The sequence below is a fragment of the Camellia sinensis genome, chromosome 9 (genome assembly GCF_055761805.1).
Source record: "Camellia sinensis isolate YWXY chromosome 9, ASM5576180v1, whole genome shotgun sequence".
Taxonomy (NCBI): Eukaryota; Viridiplantae; Streptophyta; class Magnoliopsida; order Ericales; family Theaceae; genus Camellia; species Camellia sinensis.
In genome coordinates, this window is record NC_138969.1 from 56,325,208 (window position 1) to 56,351,134 (window position 25,927).

Sequence of the window (25,927 nt, forward strand, 5' to 3'; positions counted from 1 at the left end):
TGTTTGGTACTTCCATGTGTCACTTGTAGTTATATCCCCTATTTGGCCCCATTTTTGCATAAATTGATAGCCTACCATGCTTTTGTTTTTGGCCATTTTACAGTTCTGAAAAAGTTCTTATTTTGGTCCATACTTCATGTTTCATTTAGGTCCTTTCATGGTTTGGGGCTTCCATAGGTCACTTCATGTTATATCCCTCTTTTATTCCCCATTCTTGCATGTTTAGTTAGCCTACCATGCTTTTGTTTTTGGCCATTTTATAGTTCTAGAAAAGTTCTTATTTTGGTCCATTCTACATGTTTTATTAAGGGTCTTTGGCTGTTTGGTGATTATTTTGCATACCTCATGTTATAGCCATTTTTGAGCCTTGTCTTGCATCACATTTTTGGCATATTTGTATACTGATTTGAGGTCTGCCATATACTGTAAATGTTCATATTTTTGGTCCATCTTCAGTGTTGTAGAAGGAAATTTTTCAGTTTGAGTTTTTCTTATACCACTTGCTTCATTACCCCTCTTTTGGCCCCTATTCTTGCATGCTATTTTTCCCCTACCTATACTTGCTGTTTGGCCATGTTTATAACTGTGAAAGTGCATATTTTGGGACTTTCTAGCTTCTGTCTTTGCATTGCATGTCCATATTGTGCATGTTTGGCATAGCTATAGGCCATTTCGGGTGCCTAATGTTGCATTTCGGGACATTTCCTTGCATTTCATGTCATTTCGCTTCATTTCGGGACTGTTTCCCCCCATATTTTAGTGCTGAAATTCCATTAGTATGCTTGCATATCATTTTTGCCATATTTCATCACATCATATCATCGCCTCGGTTTGCGTGCCCGTGTGCACGCATTTCGAGGCACTTCATTTTCCGCCATCGGCATCTCACGTGAGTGCGGCTGAGGCTCTCTCATGTTAGTATAAGTCCATTTGTCATTTTCCATGTCATTTGCATTGCATTTGCATTGCCTCGGTTTGCGTGCCCGTGTGCACGCATTTCGAGGCACTTCATTTTCTGCCATCGGCATCTCACGTGAGTGCGGCTGAGGCTCTCTCATGTTAGTATGAGTCCATTTGTCATTTTCCATGTCATTTGCATTGCATTTGCATCGCCTCAGTTTGCGTGCCCGTGTGCACGCATTTCGAGGCACCTCATTTTCTACCATCGGCATCTCATGTGAGTGTGGCTGAGGCTCTCTCATGTTAGTATAAGTCCATGTTGCATTTTCCATGTCATTTGCATCGCTTTTGCATCGACTCGATTTGCGTGCCCGCGTGCACGCATTTCGAGACACATATCATTGCCTCGATTTGCGTGCCCGCGTGCACGCATTTCGAGACACATATCATCGCCTCGGTTTGCATGCCCGCGCGCATGCATTTCGAGACACATATCATCGCCTCAGTTTGCGTGCCCGCGTGCACGCATTTCGAGACACATATCATCGCCTCGGCTTGCGTGCCCGCGTGCACGCATTTCGAGACACATATCATCGCCTCAGTTTGCGTGCCCGCATGCACGCATTTCGAGACACATATCATCGCCTCGATTTGCGTACCCGTGTGCACGCACTTCGAGGCACCTCATTTTCATAGCATTCTGCCATTTTCTCGGTTTGCGCGCCTGTGTGCACGTATTTCGAGGCATCTCATTTTCATAGCATTGAGTATGTTAGGATTGTATCTTAGCTGCATTTCACGCATATCATGCATATTGCATCATGTCCGGAATAGGAGTTAGTCTGGACACGGGAAACGAGGTACATTTCGTACTCCGAGTGACGGAATGCGTCTCAATTCCCCCAGTCACCGACACTCCTGATTATCCATGATGGAGTTAGGTTTTAGCTGTAGTTTCATGTGCATTCATCCTATATTGAGTTGTGCATTTCGACTCCTCGGCCATCATGCCTCGGTATGCGTGATTGGTGGCACGAGGGTCGAGACATGCATATATCTGTGCAAATACATTGCTATGCCCCTTTCCTGCTCTCTGTTGCAGCAAAATCAGGAATCAGCAACCTTTTGGGGCTTGGCACGCATTTCAAGAACAGGTGTAAACAGAGGCTAATTGGGGCATTCCGGTGGATTTCCGCGCAAGACAATCCGGACATGCATCATCCATCAGAAGCAAGGCAGTCCCTGGCCTGCACGCCAGTTTTATTTGCTTTCTTAGTTAATTCTTTAATTAATTAGAATTTTGTAATATTTTTGGACTGTAATATTTTTTATTCGGGACTGTAATATTGGGACTGTATATTTATTCGGACCCTCTGCGCGAGGGCATGACTGTAATAAGTGTGGGTGAGTGTGATGTATGTCTTCCAACCCCACGTCTTTCTCCCTTTTATTTACCTGCTTATGATGGTTAGATTAGGGCATATTTCAATTAGTATACAGTATGACAGCATGTTTGCATCATTCATCTGTATTGCATGCACCGGGCTCGGCGCATCATACTAACTGCATTGTATTTTCAATTTCAAAGTTGAATACATGATAGTTGTAACATCTCATATGTCATCCTAGAATAGCCGAGCCTGTTAAAATTGCATTTTGCATGTGTTGCATTAGGCATTTCTGTATAGTTAGGATCATGCATGATTTCTAATGAATTCCTATTTTGGCTTGGAGTAGTCGGTAAGCTTTATGCTTTAGCATCCTTGCATGCGTGTGAGAGCTGCCATGAATAGCATGCTTACCATGAGGCTATGTGCTTATCTGATATAACTGCCTGAATGCCTGTGGATGAAGGTTGGGTTGTCTGAATTGGGATAAATCATCAAATGTTTCAAGCCTACCTGCGGGTAGCAAAACATTTTCAAAAACAAGCATGAAATGTTTCATTCCAATTTGGGCGACCCGGTCTATATTTATATGCTGTGCGCATCACATAGTAACCTAGGCTAATAAACCGGAATAAGAATTCACAATGTTTTCAAAAATTGATATCATGGTTAGTAGAGGCCGGTCTATGACCGGGCGAGCGGGGGTGCTCACGAAGTGACCTTCCCCAATCGTACCCAAGTTCCCGAGCCGAGGCAACTTTGGTGATGACGGACACGTGGCCTTTTGGCACCGAGTCAGGGTTTCCTAAATTTCCCAAAATAAAATATTTAGGTGGCGACTCTGTATCTGGCAAAGCAGTCCATGTTTGGCACTTCTTTCAAAAAAATCTGTTTTCTGAAAACGATTTGCCGGATTTGGACTCTTTGGTTCAGATTAGGAACCGTGACTACAAAGTCGAGTCCGAGCTGTAGCGAGGTCCCCCGCGGGCTTGTTACACACGGCAGAAACAGACCCAAGAGAAAGCAAAAAGACAAACACAAAACAAAATGGTGATGCTTAAGGTAACACCCCCGGAATAACCCGACCTTTGTACAACAGGACTGACTCGATACAACAAGACAGACCCTTAATCAAAAAGACTGACTCAAGACAATGAGACAGGCTCAAAATGAAACTACAGAGCTGACTCAACACCCAAGTCAGAAACTACAAAACTAGCATTCGCAAATGCTCAAAACAGTGCGTGCCAAACGCCACATTCGGAGTAAGCCGAGCACCGCTTGCAGGTGGTTCAACCCCTGATCACAAACTTGCATTATCCTCCAAGTCCACCAACCCAGCGCTGGTACATTTTGTTGAGCTTGGCGGGAGGATGACTTCATTGTCAATCAAATCTTGCACTTCGTGACGAAGACGGAAGTAGTTGTCGGTGTAGGGACCAGTTTGTTAATGGTATGCACAGTACTGAGTTGTATCATGTTTAGCTGGAAGGGGATTCGGGAGAGGCCGAGGCTCAAGGAGTTTGAGATGCCCTTTTTTGACGAGGATTTGAAGGGCCTTAGACAAAGACATGTAGAGGACATGGAAGACCCTGCAACCTCGGGGCGGATACTTTGAGATTTGCTGACTTTTGCTGGACGCACTCGAAAAAGGATCGGTAGGTGCTGTCTTGGTTCTCTGATCTTTTCCAGGTGTAGGGTTAGGATTGGAAGGAACTGTTCTGGTACGACGGTCCCCATCTCAATTTTCCCTCTAGCTTAAACTGCTCTCGGCCTGAGTAGGGAAGATGTCATCCACAATCTTAGCCACAACTGCGAGTACTTGTTACTTATCCAACCCCTCAGCTTTTAGAGCCTCAACAGCTTGCTGAATTCGTTCATAGGGATCAGTGTCCACCTTTATCTTGTTCTTTCTGCTAGCCTCAGCTTGGTGGAAGGTTTGGGTTGCTTGACCAGTAGGAAGTCTAGCTGTTGTTGACATATCATTGCCAGAGCTCGAGATAGCTTCAGGTTGGCTGAGCTCAATTACAATTCGCCCCAGTAGCGGGGGCTCCTCTGGCATGAAGTTCCCGGCATACGATGTGATTGGTGACGGGGCTGACATTCCGTAGGCCAGATCAGCCACAGACCTCTGAAGGTCGCCAGTTATTCCCATCAACTCAAAGGTGGTGGGTTCACGAGCTTGAAATAATTGGGGTTCCTAGATCGGATGCGCGACAGGTGACCTGGGTGGACGTCGCATTTCAACATCAGCCTCACCCTGCATGGTGATTCCCTAGCCCTGGCTCAATGCTGCTGTTATGACCATAATTTCTTCTGGACTTTGCATCATCACGAATCTGCTGAACTGAATAGAGGTGATGTGACTGGTGACTAACGAACCAGATGGACTGGACTGGTGACTGACGGATCTGACGGACCGATGAGCCTCGACTGGCCTCTTTCTGCCCTGCCTCAGCGAAGGAGAACACTGGTTGCTCTAAACTGAATCTCTGATTTTCCCCCTTAAAGAGAAAACAGGCAGCATCTCAGCCCAATTTTACCAAAACAGATGTAAGCATAGCTGAATAACTGTATTCGACCACTGATCACTATTCTCAAATCACTGCCCCAAAACTGAATTTGATACCCGCAAATATAACTGATTCACAAAACACTGATGCCCTCAGGCTTGATACCCAAACTTGCAAACTGATACATGCATTCCTGTAGAGACACACTCTAAAAGCACATAGCAAGCAAGTGAGAGCAAAAAACACCCCTATGTTGGGGTAGGGTTTCCCTGTCCTATTTTGTCAGGAGCTAGGGTTTCACTACGCACGCAGCGGTTTCAAACAACCTATAATCGGGTGAGCAACCTGTCCTAGTTTGGGATAGTCACTATGGATTTTGAATATGCACTAGGTCGAATGGTCAAAAAGGGTGCCCCGATAAAAATCGGGGTTTGTGTTCCCGTCGTGGCAGAGCCCGCAACCGGTCAACCTTATGGCACGCTTCTCGAAGCGAGCCTCTGGCAAACCGTTCAGGAATAGCATACGGTAAACACGGTGTCCTAGGCGCACCAATGCAAATGCAATGCAAAGAAACACATAAGTGTAATCAAAACAAGATATCATGAGTTCGAGTCAAGTTCTCTAACTCCCCAGCAGAGTCGCCAGAAACTGTAGACGTCCCCGAATGTCCCAGGAAAGATCCCGTTTTGTTCGTTGGGCTCACTACAGTTCGGACTCAAAAGTCACGGTCCTGTATCTAATCTCGCAGAGTGCAATGCAAGATCGATGAATCATCAAAGAGTCTAAATATGGCAAATCGTTTTGAAAAACAGATTTTTAGAAAGAAGTGCCAAACATGGACTGCTTTGCCAGATATAGAGTTGCCACCTAAATATTTTATTTTGAGAGAATTTAGAAAACCCTTACTCGTGCCGAAGGCCACGTGTCCGTCATCATCAAAGTTGCCTCGGCTCGGGAACTTGGGTACGATTGGGGAAGGTCACTTCGTGAGCACCTTCGCTCGCCCGATCAAAGATCGGCCTCTACTAACCATGATATCGAGTTTTGAAAACATTATGCATTCTTATTCCGGTTATTAGCCTAGATTTACTACGTGATGCGCACAGCATACAAGTATAGACTGGATTTTCCTAAGTTGGAACCAAGCATCGCACATCCGTTTGTTTTGAAAATGGATTGATGTTTGCTACTCGCAAGTAGGCTAAAACATGGGTTTCGATGAATTATCCTAACTCAAGCAACCTAACCTTCACCCACAGGCATTCAGGTAGGTGTATCACATAAGCAAATAGCCTCATGGTAAGCATGCTATCATGGCAGTCACTCACACACATGCAAGGATGCTAAAGCATAAATACTTACCGAGTACTCCAAGCCAAAATAGAAACTAGTTAGTAATCAATGCATGATCCTAGTTCATGTTAAGATGGCTAATGCAACACATGCAAAAATGCAACTAAGATAGGCTCGACTATTCTAAAATGACATATGAAATGCAACAACTGATTCACGTATTCAACTCGGAATTGAAATACAATGCAGTTAGTATGATGCGCCGAGCCCGGTGCATGCAATACAGATGAATGATGCAAACATGCAAGCATAAATATGCTAATTGAAACATGCCCTAAACTAACCATCATAAGCTGGTAAATAAAAGGGAGAAAAACGTGGGGTTGGAAGACATACATCACACACACGCACACTTATTACAACAATTGGCCCTCTCTCGGAGGGTCTGAATGAATAGTACAAACCATCTAGCTAATCTAAGCTAAATAACAAATTACAGCTAATTATTACACAACATTAATTAATCAACAAATTAACTAAGTAAGCAATAAACTAGCATGCAAACTAAATGGACCACCTCAGCTCCGTTCCGAATGATAAAAGGTGTATGCATGCTCGAGTCGCCTCGTCGGTAAATTCCATCACGACGCCTCGCCTCGCCTTTGTTTGCAATTGATCTCAGAAACTTGCACAAAGCTCCAGAAGGCTGAAACTCCACCTTGGGAAGGCCACCGACCAGTTATTAGCATGGGAGACCACCTGTCGACCACCCTTTGTGGTGGAGACCAAAGAGGGTGGTCGGCCTGCCAGAAAATTTGGTCGGCCGACCAGTTTCCACCTCTGGTTTCTGGTTTTTCTGCAACGAAGGCAATAGAGAGAAAAGACAATGTATTTTCAACAAATGTGTGCATGACCACTCTCCCTATCATTGCACAAGCTCCAAGGAGTGTAGTCCTCGATCCTCGTGCCATCAATCACGCATCTCGATGCATGATGGCTGAGGAGTCGGTTTGCACGGTTCAATGAGACATGAATGCACATATAAGCAAGTAAAGGCAACAACTCTATCATGGACAGTCAAGAGTGTCGGCGACCGAGAATCGAGGCACGTTTCGTCACTTGGAGTACGAAACGTCCCTCGTTTCCCGTGTTCAGACTAAACCCTACTCCAAACACAAAGCAATGAGATGGCATACACAATGTGACTAACATGCAACCTGGCATACGCAATGTTATGGGCTAAAATGGCATACGCAATGCACACGACATAACATGGCATACACAATGCACTTACGAAGACTATCATGCGCACATGAACTAAATGGCATATACAAATGCAAGATGGACTTACACCAATATGAGTGGACCTTAGCCACACTCACATCAGTGGCCGTATGATGAAAATGAGACAACCGAAATACATGCAAGCATGTACGAATGCAATGGACTGATCCTAAGGCACAACATGCAACTCTAACTAAGCATGGAAAATGATGAAATATGGCATACAAGCATACATTTTCCAGCTCTGAAACATGATGTACAATGGTCCTGAATCATGCAAATATGTTACCCAATGCATGCTAGATGGCCCGAATACCGAAACTAGTGAAGTGCGTTACACTATAGGTACACAAAGCAATGCACGAATGGCAAAACCAACCCCAAACAGACCCTAGGTAGGTTTGAAACAGTGGGGAAATGGCCTAAAATGATGGCTCGGAATGCAAAGAAATGGAGCTCATTCAATGGTTAGTAAATAAGGTATACAAGCCCGACTCTCAAACGCATTTAAATAGTACAAAACATGGGAATATGGCATTCACTTAAGCTCTAAAATATGATGTATAATGGCCCCAAAACAAGAAAACATCTCACTATATGCATGTAGTGGACCTCAAAACTCAAAGCTAAGCATGGACATTGAACTACAAGCATGCAAAACAAGTATCATTCGACCATGAGATCCAAAAATAGAGCTAAGGAAGTCCAAAATATGCACAAAATCAGTTTAAGGCATGGCCAAAAAGTGCTAAAATCAAGGGTCAACAAAGCATGCAAAGAAAGCTAGTGAACCATGAGTTGTACTACAACTATATGAAGCATATGAGAGCTCACCAAACCAGCCAAAAAAAGAAGTATGCAATGCCAAAATATGCCCAAAAACCCACTGAAACTCAGTCAATGTATGCAAGAATGATAGGCTCCTTTGGAAGGCCATGCAAGGGGTTATTCTACACATGTATGATGGACACACAAAATGGAAAAACCACCTCTAGAAAGAGGTTATGAGGGTCCTAAAACCCACCAAAAAGGTCCTGAAATTAGTCTAGGAAGCATGCAAGTGAAAGCCCCTTTGAAAGGCCTTGAATAGGATTGTTCTACACATGCATAATAGACACTTTATATGGAAAAATGGGCTCTGGACAGAGCCTATGTAGACCTTAAAACTCACCAAATAGGGCCTGAAATATGGCTTTGAAATATGCAAGTAGGAGCCCCTTTGGAAGGCCAACAAAGCTAGTAAACAAATCAAGGGGTGAGAGGGTCACCCCTCTATGATTTTAGGGCTCAAAAACACATGTTAGCCATTGAAAATTCTCTGGATTTTAATGGCTGAAAGGCTAAACCAAGGCCAACACAAATGCTCTAATGCATAGTCCTAAACATGAGGAAATGAAGCATGCAAAGGGGAAGATGACCCCAAACAGAAAAAATGTCTTAAACAAACATGTTTATAAGCTCAAAACAAAAAAAAATTCGATTTATGACAAAACCCAGAAATGCTGGCAAATAAGGCTAAAGAATGAAGCAAAATAAAGTTACAAAGAGGGAAATGGTGACTTACCCTTGTAGCACAGCAATGCAGCAAGCTCTGGACCAAGAAAGTGAGCCCTCAACCTCTAAAAAATAACTCCAAGGTACTTAGGATGGTAGTGGAGGTGTTGTGCTTGGAGGTGTAGTGCAAATGGCCAAGAACCATGGAGCTATGAAGCTTGGATGTAGAGATATAGAGAGAGAGTATATGTATGCCTCACCCCAAAATGTTCTGCCCTTGCAAATGGAGAGAAGAGCCTCTCTTATAGAAGAAGAGGTCCAAGGCTTCTTGGAGAAGCCTCAAGCAAAGGGACCAAGCTTCTAAAAGAAGCTAAACCAAAAGGGCTAAGCTTCTTGAGGAAGCTAGACCAAAGGGGTCAAGCTTCCTCAAGAAGCTTGACAAAAGGTCAAGCTTCTCTTAGAAGCTAAGCAAAAAGGGCCAAAGCTTCCTTAAGAAGACAAACAAAAGGGTTAAATCTCGGAGGATGGGGCAAATGCCTCCCAGCTGGCACAGTTGTATGCAACTCAGGAAGGCCAAAAAGGAGATGGCTAGCTGACCAGTTCAAGTGGTCGGCCGACTACTTCCCCTGGTCGGCCGACCAGAGGTCAAAAGGGTTAACAAGAAAAGGTGGCCTCCCAGGTGAATGCAACACAGTGGTGGTATGGGAGACCAGAAAATGTGGCTCAAAAGTGAGGGAGACCAAGGGATCAAAAGGGTCAAGCACCAAAGGTGGTCGGCCATACCAAATAGGTGGCCTCCCAGATGAATGCAACACAATGGTGGTATGGGAGACTAGAAATTATGGCCCAAAAGTGAGGGAGACGACCTCTCTAACAAGAAAATCGGGCGGCGAAAAGAAAAGTGGTCTCCAAGAAGAAAAGGTGGTCTCCCGGGCCATAGTGTCCCTCTAGGGAAAGGAAACAAGGTGTGTGCCAAAAACCGGAGCAAACGGAGGTAGTTAAGCGATCCCGAACCGAGGCGCGCGGCCGACGACTCCGAAAATCAAAAACTGGTCTCCAAACGGGAAAACTGGTCTACGACCACGAAACGTAGCCTACGGCCACTTAGAGATGGTCTACGAGACCTCTCCCTCCCTTCGGGAAGAGAAAAATTGAGAAAACAGGGCCTGGTTCGCAAACTGAAGCAAAGCACAAAAGAGCCCCGAAGTTCAGAGGCAAGGCTCTCAGCCGAGACTCCGCAATCTCAGAACGAGCACAATATGCGTCATCACCGAGCGCTCAATCGGTGACGTTTGAGTCTTAAGGTCGGTCGAAAATAGGGTGTCTACAGTTGCCTTCTTCAGTCGGTTCCATCACCGACTCTCCGTCAGCAAAGAACGAGTCAACCTAGATCTGATGCGTTTCGTCCAGCAGCCTCAACAATGCCGCCTTATCAAACTCCTACAGGTTCTTTCTTCGATCATCATTGGTGGTCGAGTCCACCACATCCATACTCATCTTCTTCAACTCTTAGTCTGACATAGAGATTTGGAATGAGATTTGTGAAATGCTAGGGTTTTGATCTAAATTGGTGATCTAGGGTTTCGATCTAGACAATATAATTGAATCCTCACCTTTCACTCTCTAAGGTTATGATTTATGTTTGTTTGTTTTTTTTTTTTTTTTTTGAAGTTGATTGTTTTTGTGCTTTTTAGTGGTAGAATTGTGAGGGAGAACCCACTACGTTGTGTGTGTGTGTGTGTGTGTGTGTGTGTGTGAGAGAGAGAGAGAGAGAGAGAGAGAGAGAGAGAGAAAGAGCTTGGTCTTGTTTTGATGGCCACTGATTTCTTCATCTTCTTTTTCTTCTTTGACAGAACTCGGTCTTGTTCTTTAGTGGCGTATACCTCCTTCTGAAATAGATAATATTTGTTGAAACTATATTATCTGTTCTTAATTTTTTCCAAATGCTCTTTATCGTCTTCTTCATCCGATGAGTTGTTTAACACTAATTTCTCACAAAAATGGAGCAAATTCACACAGATGAGTTGTTTAACCCTGGTTTCTCACAAGTGAAGAAAATTCACACACATAAAAGAATATTTTAACAAATAATTTCAATAGATATATTTTTTTAAAAAAGATAATTTTGACAGATAAGAATTTCAACAGAAAGATTTTTTAAGAAAATAATATTAACAAATAGGAATTTTGAACAGATAATTTCAACAGATAAATTTTTTTTTTATACAATTTGAACATATAGGTTAAAAAAATTTCAACATACAATTATAAAATTGAAAAGTAAATGTCCTTGAAAGCAAAAAAGGGACTAGTCATCCCAACATTTCACATAACATGTCATTTTCACCAAACACAATTATCCACTGGATCATACACCTTAGGTAATCTTTAAATTGAATTTATCAACAATTTTCTTTTCATATTATAAGTCATTCCTATTCGAATATGATCGTAAGTTAATTTTTAATAATTCCCCAATTATCAAAACAAACAATAATTGTTGTTTAATGACATAATTCTGTTGTCAAATATATATATATATATATAAATACTTCATTTTTCTCAAAATATTAGTCCTTTATTCTATTTTTCACTATTTCAAAATATTGGTCTCTTTTCAAAAATTAAGGACTAAAATAAAATGAATTTCTTATTTTGCTCTTCTTTTAAATTTATTAATATTACTTTTTAAGTGTAATAATTATACTACTAAATGATAGTTTTGGAAAGTTATATTGTTGAATTGTAATAATTTTACTATAAAAAAAAAATTGGATCTCCTAAAAAGAATTAATATTTTGGGACAGGAAAAGTTTTTTTTTTTCAAACCATATGATAACTTACAAGAGACTTAAATCAAAGACATTCAAGGGAGAAAATATATAGATATATATATATATACTAGTTTAAAAAGGTACGTGCTATTAATATAGTATGTTTTAATTTTATACTTTGATAATTTTTTAAAAATTAGAATATTTTTATATGAAATTGAATAGAATAAATCATTAAATACATGATAGAATTATGTAGCATGATATGTATCATTTTTTTATATGATATGTATCATTTCCTACAACATATTGGTGTCCTTCATTCCAGTGCTTCTATCTAATGTGTCTTCTGCAAAACTGAAAATGAATCTGCCTCTCATGTCCTCTTACATTGTCCATTTTCATGGAAAGTATGGTCAGATTTGCTGATCTGGTGGGGGTGTATTTGGGTGGTGTCAAGGTCTATTGATTGTTTATTTCATTGGTGGTTAGGTTGGAATCATAAAAAATTGGTTAGGAGATTGTGGAGGGCCTTACCTCCTGTTGTTCTCTTGTCCATTGAAAGTTAAGAAATGATTGTCTATTTAATGGAGTGCAACCTAGTGGGTCTAAGTTATGTGAGCTTATTAAGTTGAGATTTGCTCTATGGGTTAAAGTTTCTACAAAGGGTTTCATGTACTCTGTCTTGGATTTAATCAATAATCTGGATCAGATAAAGGACTGCTGCTGAGGGATTCTTGCTGTTGAGGAATCTATTTTTGGCCTGTCCAGCTACTATCTGCTGCTTTGGTGTCTGTTGTGGAGGTTGTTTCTGTTGTAGTGGGTGGTATATTGGGCTGCTTAAGCAACACCTGATGCAAGTGTTTGAGTTTAGTTTTGCAAGTAGATTCTTTTGGTTAGTCCTGCGAGATCTGCTAACTCATTCTTGTTCGGCTAGTGAGTTTGGTCTGCTACTATTTGGTGAGTTTGGGCTACTGCTATTTGGTCTGTCACTTCTTGGTTTGGTAGATGGACTATCGCAGTGGTGGTATGGCTGCAAAATGTCAAAATTGGAGAATAAGATATGGATGGTCAAAATTGGCATAATTGGAAACTCTTTAGTCTACATGGAGGCAGCTCTTATTGAGTCTCAACCAAACCTTGAATGTGTTCTGCCTTAGAAATGGTGGCTTCTCCATCCTCTTCTGGCTGCTGCTATGAGGAATGGAGTGATCAAGGAATAGGATTAAGTCTTGATTGGCTGCTGCTATATGTGCTCTGCTGTTGCTAACTGCTGGTCTGCAGTTAGTGCAAAGTCTGCTGCTGCATCTTGGCCTTTTTGCAATTGTTGGAATGATGTTTTAGTGTGCATGCTGCTGCTATATTGGAGTCCAAATGAATTGGAACTGTTTTTGCTATCTTGTTTTTGCTAGTCTATTCTGTATTGTTTTGCCTGGTGCCAACATGTTTTGCATTGGTTTGTTGTCTTGTTTGCTTGTTCCTTTTTTTGTTGGTTTCTCATCAACCTGTTGGCATGAGCTAGCAGATGATTGTGCATTCTCCTTGGTGCCAACCTAGTTGGGATTAGAGAGTTTTGCTATGATGCTTTTGCTCTTGCCTTCCCTCCTTGTTGATGTATACCATGATGTTTTTTTTGTTATGTTATCATCAATAAGAGTTTTCTTTGCTGATCAAAAAAATGGTGTAGACTTCAATTCTATTACCATATCATTTTGGATGATTTATGAGTCTTTAACATTTCTTCCAAATTTAATATAAAAATAAAATAAAAATTAAATATGGTGTGTTACTCTTTCTCAATAGATAAATATAAAACAAATACTAAGACAATTCTTACATCTAGAAAAAGCTACTAAGATAATTTACTAAACTATTAAAGAAATAGAAGAAAATACATATATTTAAAAATGACTAATTTTATTAATACATAAATCGTAATCGCATAACAAATGACCAGTTTTATTAATAAATAAATGATTAAGTAAATTAACAATTTTTAATGATATGAAAAATATTTTCCAATTAACCATTTTTTAATTATATGAAAAATATTTTTCAATAAATAATTTTGATAATTTATTATTACATAAGATAATATTTGTTTCCCTAAGTATTGTTGTAATAACCCACATTCATGTCTTAGTCATGTTCATGTACATTTGCATGATTTTGTCTTGTTAAGCTTGCATTTGTAGACTTGGACTTGTTTTGCCTAGGTAAAGGTTCTTGTCTTGTCTTGATGCTATCATGTTTTCCCTAAGTGTTGTATGCATGCTTTGTTCCTTCCTTGCTATGTCAAGCCTAGGTCATGTTAAGCCTAGGTCATGCCAAGCCTAGGTCATGTTAACCCTAGGTCATGCTAAGCCTAGGTCATGCTAAGCCTAGGTCATGCCAAGCCTAGGTCATGTTAAGCCTAGGTCACACCTTTGAACCTCTTACACCTTGGACCATCTTGGAACCCCTTTGGTTGACCTCCACCGTCACCTAGGCATATTGGCCGAGATGTTATCACCTAGGCGTCCGAGATCCTTAATCCTTGCACCTAGTGACCTTGTTCTGGGACTGGAATGACCTAGACCGAGGTGTGGCACATCTAGGCCGAGGTGTGGCACAGCTTAGTCAAGTGTTGTCCTTCCTAGCCGAGGTCATTGTCACCCTAGTTGCCGAAGTCTTGTGGTTAGCCGATGTCAATACTTGCCGGAGTGCCATTCCGAGTAGCTTGCTAGATACGCCTTGTCAGGGCCTTGTCTTGTCAATCTATCACCTTTTTGAAGAGAACCAACCAACCGTTGCCACGTGTCCGAGCTGAGAGTTAAGTTAGCCGGCAGAGAGAGAAACCCCTCATTTGTTGTATCTTGTTTTGAAGAGTAGAGAGAGAAGCTCTAGAAGAGGGAGAAGAGTTCTTGAGAGAGAGTGGATTTCCAAGCTTGATTCTTTGAGATCGAACCGTTAGATCCGTGTTCTAAGGTTAGATTCTTGATCCGCTCTTGTTGTTCTATATGTTTATGATATTGCATTGCATGATTGAATATGATTTGTAAGCCATGCATTGCTTTGAAGTTTGGTTTTAGAAAGAGAAAATGGTTTTCATGTGTTCTTCAAGAAAAGTCATGTTTTGATCCGAAAGCTCATGCCTAGATCCATGTTTTTGTGTTTGTTCTTGCATGATTTTCAAAGTATGGGTACCCAGGTCCATGTTTTCGAACTCATGTCATGAAATCCCAGATCTTGTAATAACAAGTTATGATTTTAGCATTCATGTTCTTCATGCTCATGTTCTTCATGTTCTTCAAGGAGGAAACCCAGATTTCCAGGCTTCATTTCCCTAGGTGTGATCACCGACACCACTCTTGCCTAGATCACACACCTAGGCCAAGCATCGTATCTCACCTTGGCCTACCTTGCATGATCACTTGCACATTAGTTTATCTTGCATGCACACCTAGGCTAACCACTGCACACCTAGGCCGACCATGGTACACCCATGCCGGCACCTTGTAACACCTCGGCAGACAGCTGCATACTGAAGCCTAGGTAACCACACCTCGGCCAAGAGGTGTGGGACCTCGGCCAAGACCTCTTGAGTTCACCCAGCTAGGTCGTTTTAGCCTAGATCATCTCTGTGCATCCATTCCAGGACCTGGTTGGTACCCAGCATGTTTTCCCTAGGTGTTTCCAGCATGTTTTCCCTAGGTGTTTTCAGCATGTTTCCCCTAGATCATTTGCATTCATGTGAAGCTTGTTTTTAAGAGTGCGTTCAATAGACTTTGCCATGTGTTTGTAGGACTTGGACCTTTGCCTTGATCCCGACGTCCCAAGAACTAGGTGAGTGGTATTTTTAATAAAGTTATGTTATAAAGTTTTGACAAAGCCTTGCTTCGTTTTAGAAAAGTATTTGATCAAGCATGAATGATTATCTCTATTTTGTGTATCAAGTATAAGCTTTGTTTTGATGACATTCTTGGAAAGTCCTCCCATGCTAGGGGACTCTAAGCCCATGTAGCACCATGTTTGAGAGATCTCTGTCATCGACGGTCTATGAACGGATGGCCCCACCGACGGTCTATGAACGGGTGGATTTGTCTAATCGATTCCGGGTCGATTATTCCCTTGTCTTGTCCGAAATGTCATCACCCCATGTATTATGTAGATGTTATTAACATCCCAAGCAAGATTTGAAAGACCAAGATTTGATTGATGAACTTGATTCATCCCATGTTTTGAACAAGCTATGATATATGTATTGTTTTGACAAGGACCTTGGAAATCATTCATTTACCCCTTTATTACTTATATCATTCACTGAGTATCCAAGCTCACCCTCCCTATGTATATATGTAGGTAACAAGTTAGAAGTCGGCTACGCCGAGATGTGTGTTTTGTATGCATGTTATGTCGGCAGTGAGGACGTCGGCAATCTTGAAGCTTTTGTATTTGAACATGTCGGCTGAGAAGCCCTTTCGTTAAGATGTGATATGTATTTTGTACTTCATTTCTTCATATATTCAAGTTGTAAAGCTATGTAAAGATGTATGCCATTTCATTTGACTTATGCACTGCTCTTATGGACCACTTGTATCTTGAATTATTGCTTCCGCATTTGTGAGCCCCCTATATAAATACTCTGATTGTGTGTGAATTTTGTAAGTTGGCCTTCGGTAATTACGGATTACTGGCCATCACGGCACCAAACTACTAGGGGCGGTTTGGGGTCGTGACAGAATGGTATCAGAGCACGCGTTCCTTATAGTACGTTATTCACACACTTTGAGTCCTAAAGAGCATAGGATGTCCCTTAGAAGAATGTTAAGATTGCATCATGTTGCTTGCTACTTGACAAGGTGTGCATTATCTCGGCATGAGCATTTTGTTACATCGGCATGATCATGTTCACTTGCACACACGTTCATCTGTTCATTTTATTCTAAGAGTCACATCCTACATACCCCCAGCATCATGAGAAGAGGGAGACCCCCAGTTAGCCGAGATCAATCCGAGGACAGAATAAACAGATTGGAAAGATTGGTTGAAAGTTTGGCCGATGAATTAAGGCAGGCAAGGCAGCAGAACACCGGTACTACCTCCACCCAGGCCGAGCAGACAGATGGCCGACATGTAGTTCCACCACCGCCAGTACCACAAGTGCCTCCGCAGCCAGCTTTGTATGGAGATGACACATTGACCCTGATCAGAGAATTTAAGAAGATGAAACCGCCAAAGTTCCATGGAGGTATAGAGCCGATGAAGGCAGAAGCATGGATTCTTGAGATGGAGAAGTTGTTCGAGGTTTTTCCTAGCACCGACACTCAGAAAGTGTCATTAGCAGCATTCACTTTGGAAGACGACGCTCGAAGATGGTGGATGATGATCCGAGAAGGTAACCCAGACTTGACTTGGGCCAGATTTTTGGAGCTGTTCTATGACAAGCATTTCCCGCTCAGTGTCCGAGATCGCAAAACCACAGAATTTCAGATGTTGACCCAGGGTAGCAAAACAGTGGCGGAGTATGATCGTGCTTTCACCGAGTTGGCAAGGTATGCACCTCATATGGTCGACAACGAATACAGGAAAGCTCGCAAGTTTGAGAGTGGACTTCGAGGGCCAATTCAAGACCGGGTTAATTTGCTTAACATGCCGACGTATGCTGGAGTGTTAGATAAAGCCATCCTTGCAGAAGCCAACTTGAACAGAAGTCAGAGTTTAGGGGAGAATCAGAAAAAGAGGCAGACCTATGACAATCGCCAAGACCAGCATGATGCCAAGAAGAAGACAAATGTGGACAGTTCCAACAATACGAACCAGGAAGGTGGCACCAGGCCGACATGTACAAGTTGCGGGAGGCGACATTTTGGAGTTTGTCATCGGACATCTGGAGCATGTTTTGAATGCGGTGAGATGGGTCATCATATTAAGGATTGTCCCAAGGTAAAGGCTAGAGATGATAAGAAGAGCTGAGAATCCGACTTTCGGAATTATTTTGGGGACAAGGTAAGTTAAGTTTGGGGACCAAACTTCTTTAAGGAGGGTAGACTGTAATAACCCACATTCATGTCTTAGTCATGTTCATGTACATTTGCATGATTTTGTCTTGTTAAGCTTGCATTTGTAGACTTGGACTTGTTTTGCCTAGGTAAAGGTTCTTGTCTTGTCTTGATGCTATCATGTTTTCCCTAAGTGTTGTATGCATGCTTTGTTCCTTCCTTGCTATGTCAAGCCTAGGTCATGTTAAGCCTAGGTCATGCCAAGCCTAGGTCATGTTAACCCTAGGTCATGCTAAGCCTAGGTCATGCTAAGCCTAGGTCATGCCAAGCCTAGGTCATGTTAAGCCTAGGTCACACCTTTGAACCTCTTACACCTTGGACCATCTTGGAACCCCTTTGGTTGACCTCCACCGTCACCTAGGCATATTGGCCGAGATGTTATCACCTAGGCGTCCGAGATCCTTAATCCTTGCACCTAGTGACCTTGTTCTGGGACTGGAATGACCTAGACCGAGGTGTGGCACATCTAGGCCGAGGTGTGGCACAGCTTAGTCAAGTGTTGTCCTTCCTAGCCGAGGTCATTGTCACCCTAGTTGCCGAAGTCTTGTGGTTAGCCGATGTCAATACTTGCCGGAGTGCCATTCCGAGTAGCTTGCTAGATACGCCTTGTCAGGGCCTTGTCTTGTCAATCTATCACCTTTTTGAAGAGAACCAACCAACCGTTGCCACGTGTCCGAGCTGAGAGTTAAGTTAGCCGGCAGAGAGAGAAACCCCTCATTTGTTGTATCTTGTTTTGAAGAGTAGAGAGAGAAGCTCTAGAAGAGGGAGAAGAGTTCTTGAGAGAGAGTGGATTTCCAAGCTTGATTCTTTGAGATCGAACCGTTAGATCCGTGTTCTAAGGTTAGATTCTTGATCCGCTCTTGTTGTTCTATATGTTTATGATATTGCATTGCATGATTGAATATGATTTGTAAGCCATGCATTGCTTTGAAGTTTGGTTTTAGAAAGAGAAAATGGTTTTCATGTGTTCTTCAAGAAAAGTCATGTTTTGATCCGAAAGCTCATGCCTAGATCCATGTTTTTGTGTTTGTTCTTGCATGATTTTCAAAGTATGGGTACCCAGGTCCATGTTTTCGAACTCATGTCATGAAATCCCAGATCTTGTAATAACAAGTTATGATTTTAGCATTCATGTTCTTCATGCTCATGTTCTTCATGTTCTTCAAGGAGGAAACCCAGATTTCCAGGCTTCATTTCCCTAGGTGTGATCACCGACACCACTCTTGCCTAGATCACACACCTAGGCCAAGCATCGTATCTCACCTTGGCCTACCTTGCATGATCACTTGCACATTAGTTTATCTTGCATGCACACCTAGGCTAACCACTGCACACCTAGGCCGACCATGGTACACCCATGCCGGCACCTTGTAACACCTCGGCAGACAGCTGCATACTGAAGCCTAGGTAACCACACCTCGGCCAAGAGGTGTGGGACCTCGGCCAAGACCTCTTGAGTTCACCCAGCTAGGTCGTTTTAGCCTAGATCATCTCTGTGCATCCATTCCAGGACCTGGTTGGTACCCAGCATGTTTTCCCTAGGTGTTTCCAGCATGTTTTCCCTAGGTGTTTTCAGCATGTTTCCCCTAGATCATTTGCATTCATGTGAAGCTTGTTTTTAAGAGTGCGTTCAATAGACTTTGCCATGTGTTTGTAGGACTTGGACCTTTGCCTTGATCCCGACGTCCCAAGAACTAGGTGAGTGGTATTTTTAATAAAGTTATGTTATAAAGTTTTGACAAAGCCTTGCTTCGTTTTAGAAAAGTATTTGATCAAGCATGAATGATTATCTCTATTTTGTGTATCAAGTATAAGCTTTGTTTTGATGACATTCTTGGAAAGTCCTCCCATGCTAGGGGACTCTAAGCCCATGTAGCACCATGTTTGAGAGATCTCTGTCATCGACGGTCTATGAACGGATGGCCCCACCGACGGTCTATGAACGGGTGGATTTGTCTAATCGATTCCGGGTCGATTATTCCCTTGTCTTGTCCGAAATGTCATCACCCCATGTATTATGTAGATGTTATTAACATCCCAAGCAAGATTTGAAAGACCAAGATTTGATTGATGAACTTGATTCATCCCATGTTTTGAACAAGCTATGATATATGTATTGTTTTGACAAGGACCTTGGAAATCATTCATTTACCCCTTTATTACTTATATCATTCACTGAGTATCCAAGCTCACCCTCCCTATGTATATATGTAGGTAACAAGTTAGAAGTCGGCTACGCCGAGATGTGTGTTTTGTATGCATGTTATGTCGGCAGTGAGGACGTCGGCAATCTTGAAGCTTTTGTATTTGAACATGTCGGCTGAGAAGCCCTTTCGTTAAGATGTGATATGTATTTTGTACTTCATTTCTTCATATATTCAAGTTGTAAAGCTATGTAAAGATGTATGCCATTTCATTTGACTTATGCACTGCTCTTATGGACCACTTGTATCTTGAATTATTGCTTCCGCATTTGTGAGCCCCCTATATAAATACTCTGATTGTGTGTGAATTTTGTAAGTTGGCCTTCGGTAATTACGGATTACTGGCCATCACGGCACCAAACTACTAGGGGCGGTTTGGGGTCGTGACAATTGTGTTAAATTAAAATTTATAACAAACAATAATTGTAATTTCTAATATTATAAGACCGACTCATATTTTAAACAAACCTTATGGGTGTATTTGTAATTTGTTAAAAAATAAAATATTTATCTTTCATAGTTGATCAAGAATGTTTGCGTAATTACGAAAAAATTTGTTTCATAATTGACTAAGAATATTTGCATAATTACAAAAAAAAACCTATTGCATAATTGACCAAGATTGTTTGCGTAATTACGAAAAAAAACCTTCACTCAACATATAAGCCACCATTAGTAAATAATTCAAAATGAAAGGAGAAAATTGGAAAAAACAAAAAAAATGAATCTCAAACAATTAAGCAGTTCTTATATATACAAATATATTTGTTTTCAATCCATGTCAGATGACTTACAAGAGACTTAAATCAAACTTGAAATTAAAGTAATTTTACATGATTTTATTATTCATAATATAATGTTTGTATATACATCTCGTGTTAATTATGTAATTTTTCAACACATTGTAAGTTTATATTTATTTTAAATTATTATTTGCAAAATTTTAATTTACATATTTAATACTACTCTTATTTCAAAGATATAGTCAATATTTGTTTTCAGTTGTACTGTAACGCCCTCAAAATAACAACATTAAACCCAACAAATAAGACATGCATTGATATGTAAACGTTGCACATTCTTCCATTTATCAGAATTCCATTACATAAGTATTACATGTTAACAACAAAAGTAAATGCCCTAAGGGCTTACAGCTTTCCAAGTTAACACTTGATTACAACAAAAGAGTACTAACTCATATACATTAAGTCCTTGGCCTGAATTTACATGTAATACATCAAAAAGTAAAACGACAAAAGTATGTCCGCCTCTAGCCTCCCAAGCTATGTCCTTGGAGGTGGCATGCTACCTGTACCTGAAAATGATATTCCCATAAAGGGTGAGCCACAGCCCAGTAGAAATATACTAAACCAACCATGAACAATGACTAAAAGATTAGCAATTGATAGATGGTCAACACTGATACATTCACATAAATCACATATTTATGTCATACGACTTATGAGTCCAAGTTACCTTTCATTTTTCCTTTTTCAACAGATAGGCATATAAACTCTATCCACATTCTCAACAGATATGTATAACAACAATATCCACATTCACAGATAAGCATATAAGCTATATCCACATTCTACAACAGATATGTATAACCACAATATCCACAGATAAGCATATAAGCTATATCCACACTTCACAAAGATAAGCATATGAGCTCTATCTTCACTTCTCTAGACAAGCATATGAGCTGTATCTACGGAGTTCATCCCTTATCTTCTCCCAACACTATCCGGTTTAGAGGTACATCCCCCATCTTCCCCTAAACCGCGGAGTACATCCCACATCTCCTCTTCTACACATAACGTATACAAACACATTGGTTCTATATACAATCACTCAATACATACAGTTAATGTATTCTATCAACCGTCAAGTTCTATGACACATTCCATTGATTAGTTTCCGTTTGCCTAATCATCATGCATTGTCTACAACAATCACGACTATCCTCCACCGATAGCCCAAAGCAGTTATTTCTAAACAGAAAATAAATGCACAAATGGATATTCAATCAACATTTCATTTCCTCATTCCTCACAATTAATTATCCCAATTAATTAAACAATGTAATTAGGTCAATTCCCATAATTAACATTTCAACCCTTAGGTCCCATTTTCATCAATGATTTAACATTTATTCCATTTCTCTATGCCAAACATACATCTAGGTTTATTATGAATAAAACCCCAACTTTAGTAAAATAACACAAAAGCCCCAACTTTCACAAAATTACCCAACCAACCCCAACATCTCAAAATACTAAAATTTAAAGACAAAATCCATAGAGAAGAGTAGGATATCCCTACCTCGAAGTTTAAGCCAAAAAGGAGATGAAGACTCGAAGATCAACGTGCTCCAAATCCAAACTTTTTCAGATTAAATCAAAGCTCTCAACGCCCTCTATCTTTTTAACAAAAGCCCTAGGCTAGATTCACACTCTAGGGAGATCAATTCTTAGAGAGAATATAAGTTTAGAGAGAGAGAGTCTCGGATCTAGGGTTTGAAAGAAAAAGAAAGTGAAAAAGTGATGTTCAAAAACGCTACTGCCCGCTGATATAAAACACGCTCGCTCGAGCGAAGCCTTTGTCGCTCGAGCAACCAGACACAAAAAACTCTCGCTCGAGCCAAGAAGTCCTCGCTCGAGCCAAAAACTCAAAAGTGCGCTCGAGCGAAAGAATGCTTGCTCGAGCCAACAACTCAAACCCTCAGGTCTGCAACCAGAAGCACGCTTGAGCGACAGACCTTCGCTCGAGCGAAGAACAAACCAGACCGCTCGAGCCAAGAAAAGCTCGCTCGAGCCAAGAAATACAACTCTCAGGTCCAGAACCAGACGCCATCGCTCGCTCGAGCGAAGCCACTCTGGCTCGACCCACCAGACACGAACTCAACTCTCGCTCGAGCGACCAACTCCTCGCTCGAGCGAAGGTCCAAAAATCTGGGCAGCAACACTAGGCTCCCAAACACAACCAACCTGAAACAAACCTGCCCAACACATCCTATAACTCAATATACTAGTAAAGAGGATGCAAATAAGATAATAAACAACTATCAACATCCACGGACACGGACACATGTCCGGATCACTGTACAACAAGGGTAAACCCGGGATCGCTATATGTACTAATTTTATAAAAATTGAGTTTATATATTATAAGATATACATATTATATCAACATAAAATAAAAATACAAAAAAGAAAAATAGCGAACAAAGAGAAAAGATGAGAGAGAGAGAGAGAGAGAGAGAGAGAGAGAGAAGATAAGATAAGATAAAATAAATAAATAAATAAATAAAGAACATGGGGAGAGGGAAAAAATAAGAAATGAAAAAGAAAGATGACGGGAGAAAGGGAGAGCACATTGTTAAAATAAAAAAAAAGAAACTACTGATCAATTGTGGCAGAAAAAAATATTACAAATTTATAATAAAAGTTATAATTTTAATTATTAATATTTATCATTTATCATTTATTTGTAATTATTATTTTTTTTTTTTACTCACACTGTCAAGTTATTTCTCCTGAAAAAATAAGGAAAGAAAGACAAAAGTAGTGTTTAGTAGAGTTTTAGAATTATGATTTGAGAATAGAGTTGTATTTCGAGTTTGTGAGTTTTGGAATTACGATCTAAGTGTGAAAAATTTATTTGGTTATAAGTTTTGAAAAGAGTTTTGAATTGAGTTTGAAATTTTTGATGTGACGCATGATATTTGATTCAAAAACTTATAACTCAGAAGTAAACACATTATTCAAAATTCTATTCAAAACTCATAAAAAAAGTTAAAAAAATTTCGAAAATATTTTTTATTTAAAATATAAAAATAACATGTGCAAAAAAAAAAAAAAACGGAACACTGTCCCGGTCAATCGGTTGGACGTTCGGGAGACGTCCGGGTAGACGTGTTTTGAAAAGTGGGTGTAGAATCAATTTTTTAAAACTCTAACCAAATACTATACTCAAATCAAAGTGTGAAATCAACTTTTCAAAGCCTTACCAAACACAGCCAAAGATGATTGGAGACAGAGACGGCATGTTGTAAGAGAGGTGACTTTTTTTTGTTTTTGTTTTCGGTAATTTCAATTCAGTTAAAGTTTGAAAAAATATTTTTAAATTAATGACAAACTTTATAAATATTAAAAAGTAAAATTATAAAAAAAAATTATGAATTTGTAAATAATTTTTGGAGTTCCCCCTCAGATGTAAATTTTTTTTTTCTTTTTGGAATATTCCTCCAATTTATAATAAAGATTGGTGTTTTTATTTATACTAAAATTTTAAATTATTTACCATTAAAAAAAAGAAAAATGATCCAGACTCCCTTTCCTCCCACCCCCTTTGACCTCCTCTCTTTTTGATCGGCCAATTTTTTTTTTTCAATCACCACCCAATATATGTGTGTGGGGTGGTGGGGGTGGTAATTGGAGGGAATCTCAATCACATCCCTAAAAAAAACCAACCCCAAACACCTCCTTTCCATTATCCTAGGGCATGCTATCACAACATCGTGTCCTGCTATGATAGCGAACGGCACTGTTTAGTTAAAATTTATTTATTTTTTATTTTTTATTTTTTTCACTTTGTGCAATGTGGTTTTATTTTCTTCTTTCAAATTTCAAAATTCATTTTCAAACTAAAATGGTAAGCCCTCCTCAAAAGTTAAGGTTTTATTAAAAAAATAAAAATAAAAATTCATATCAAATTAAAAATTGAAGGGTAAATTACATTGACTTTCTTGAGATTTAGAGAAATATAATACAAATTTGACATAATTATATTTAGCTCCTATAAGATTTTAATTCATATAAAACTAGATTCATTTTTCATTATAAATTCGTTAATCATATGAATAAAAAAAATGATATTGTAACCTCTTATGGAAAAAAAAAAAAAAAAAAAAAAAGAGTTTGATTAATTGGAAACAAAAAAGAGAAAATTTGTATGAAATTAAATTTTACAATATTTGTATGTCTCAAAATAACAAAAAACAAATTTTAAAAGTAAATCAATGTTCAAATTAAAATACTTGAAACAAATGACAATTTAATTACATAGTTAATCTAGCACAATAATAAACAAAATAATGAGTACGAATATTATAATAACGATGATGATAATAAATAATAATATCTATATATTATATAAGGAAATGGGAGTTTTTTTTTTTTTTTTTTTTTTGATCAGCAAAATAAAACTTTATTGATGAAAAAGGCATAATACATGCAAAAATACATCAACAAAACAGAAGAGAGCAGAAAACATCATAACTAACTTAACGATCCCAATTAGGTTGACACCGCAAAGAAAGCGCAATTATATGCTAGCTCTCAACCCAAGATTGGTGAGAAACCAATCAAAGACACCCAAAGAGAATGACATACAAAAGCCAACACAACAGCTAACAGCTAAGGACAACCAAATAAAACACAACAGCAAACAGTAATAGCAGGAGGCCTGTGCATGTCTCTACAGCTAAGAGCTCCAAACAAACCAACACCCTGTTCAGGAAAAGGGAGTTTCTAACCCACAAGCTTTGTAGGAGTTCCAATATCTCAATCTTAATTTCCTAATTTTCTAATTTAATAAAGAAAACCTTCCGCTCACCGTTCAATTTCATCTTTTTTGGCTTCTCCACATACCGAAGCACAACATATTTTTTTACAATCTTCACTTATTTTTTTTACTAGAAGGACAAACAAAGATAGAGAGAAAGTTTTAGAGAGGGTTAGAGAGGAGATTCGGAAAAAAAGGCTGACAACTCCACAATCACAATCTTCACTCCAACACAATCTTCAAAGCTTATAAGTAATCTTTTCATTTACTTTTCAATGGTTCTTTTTTTTTACACTCCGTTTTGATCACACCGTGATTATATTTTTAAATTGATTAGGTTTTTTAACTCATTGTATTCTTTGAAAAAAAATGATTGTGTTTTTTAAATATCAATTAAAAAAATTTATAATTAATTTGTGATTGGATTTTTGACTCACTGTATTTTTAACTCACTATATTTGTGATTGT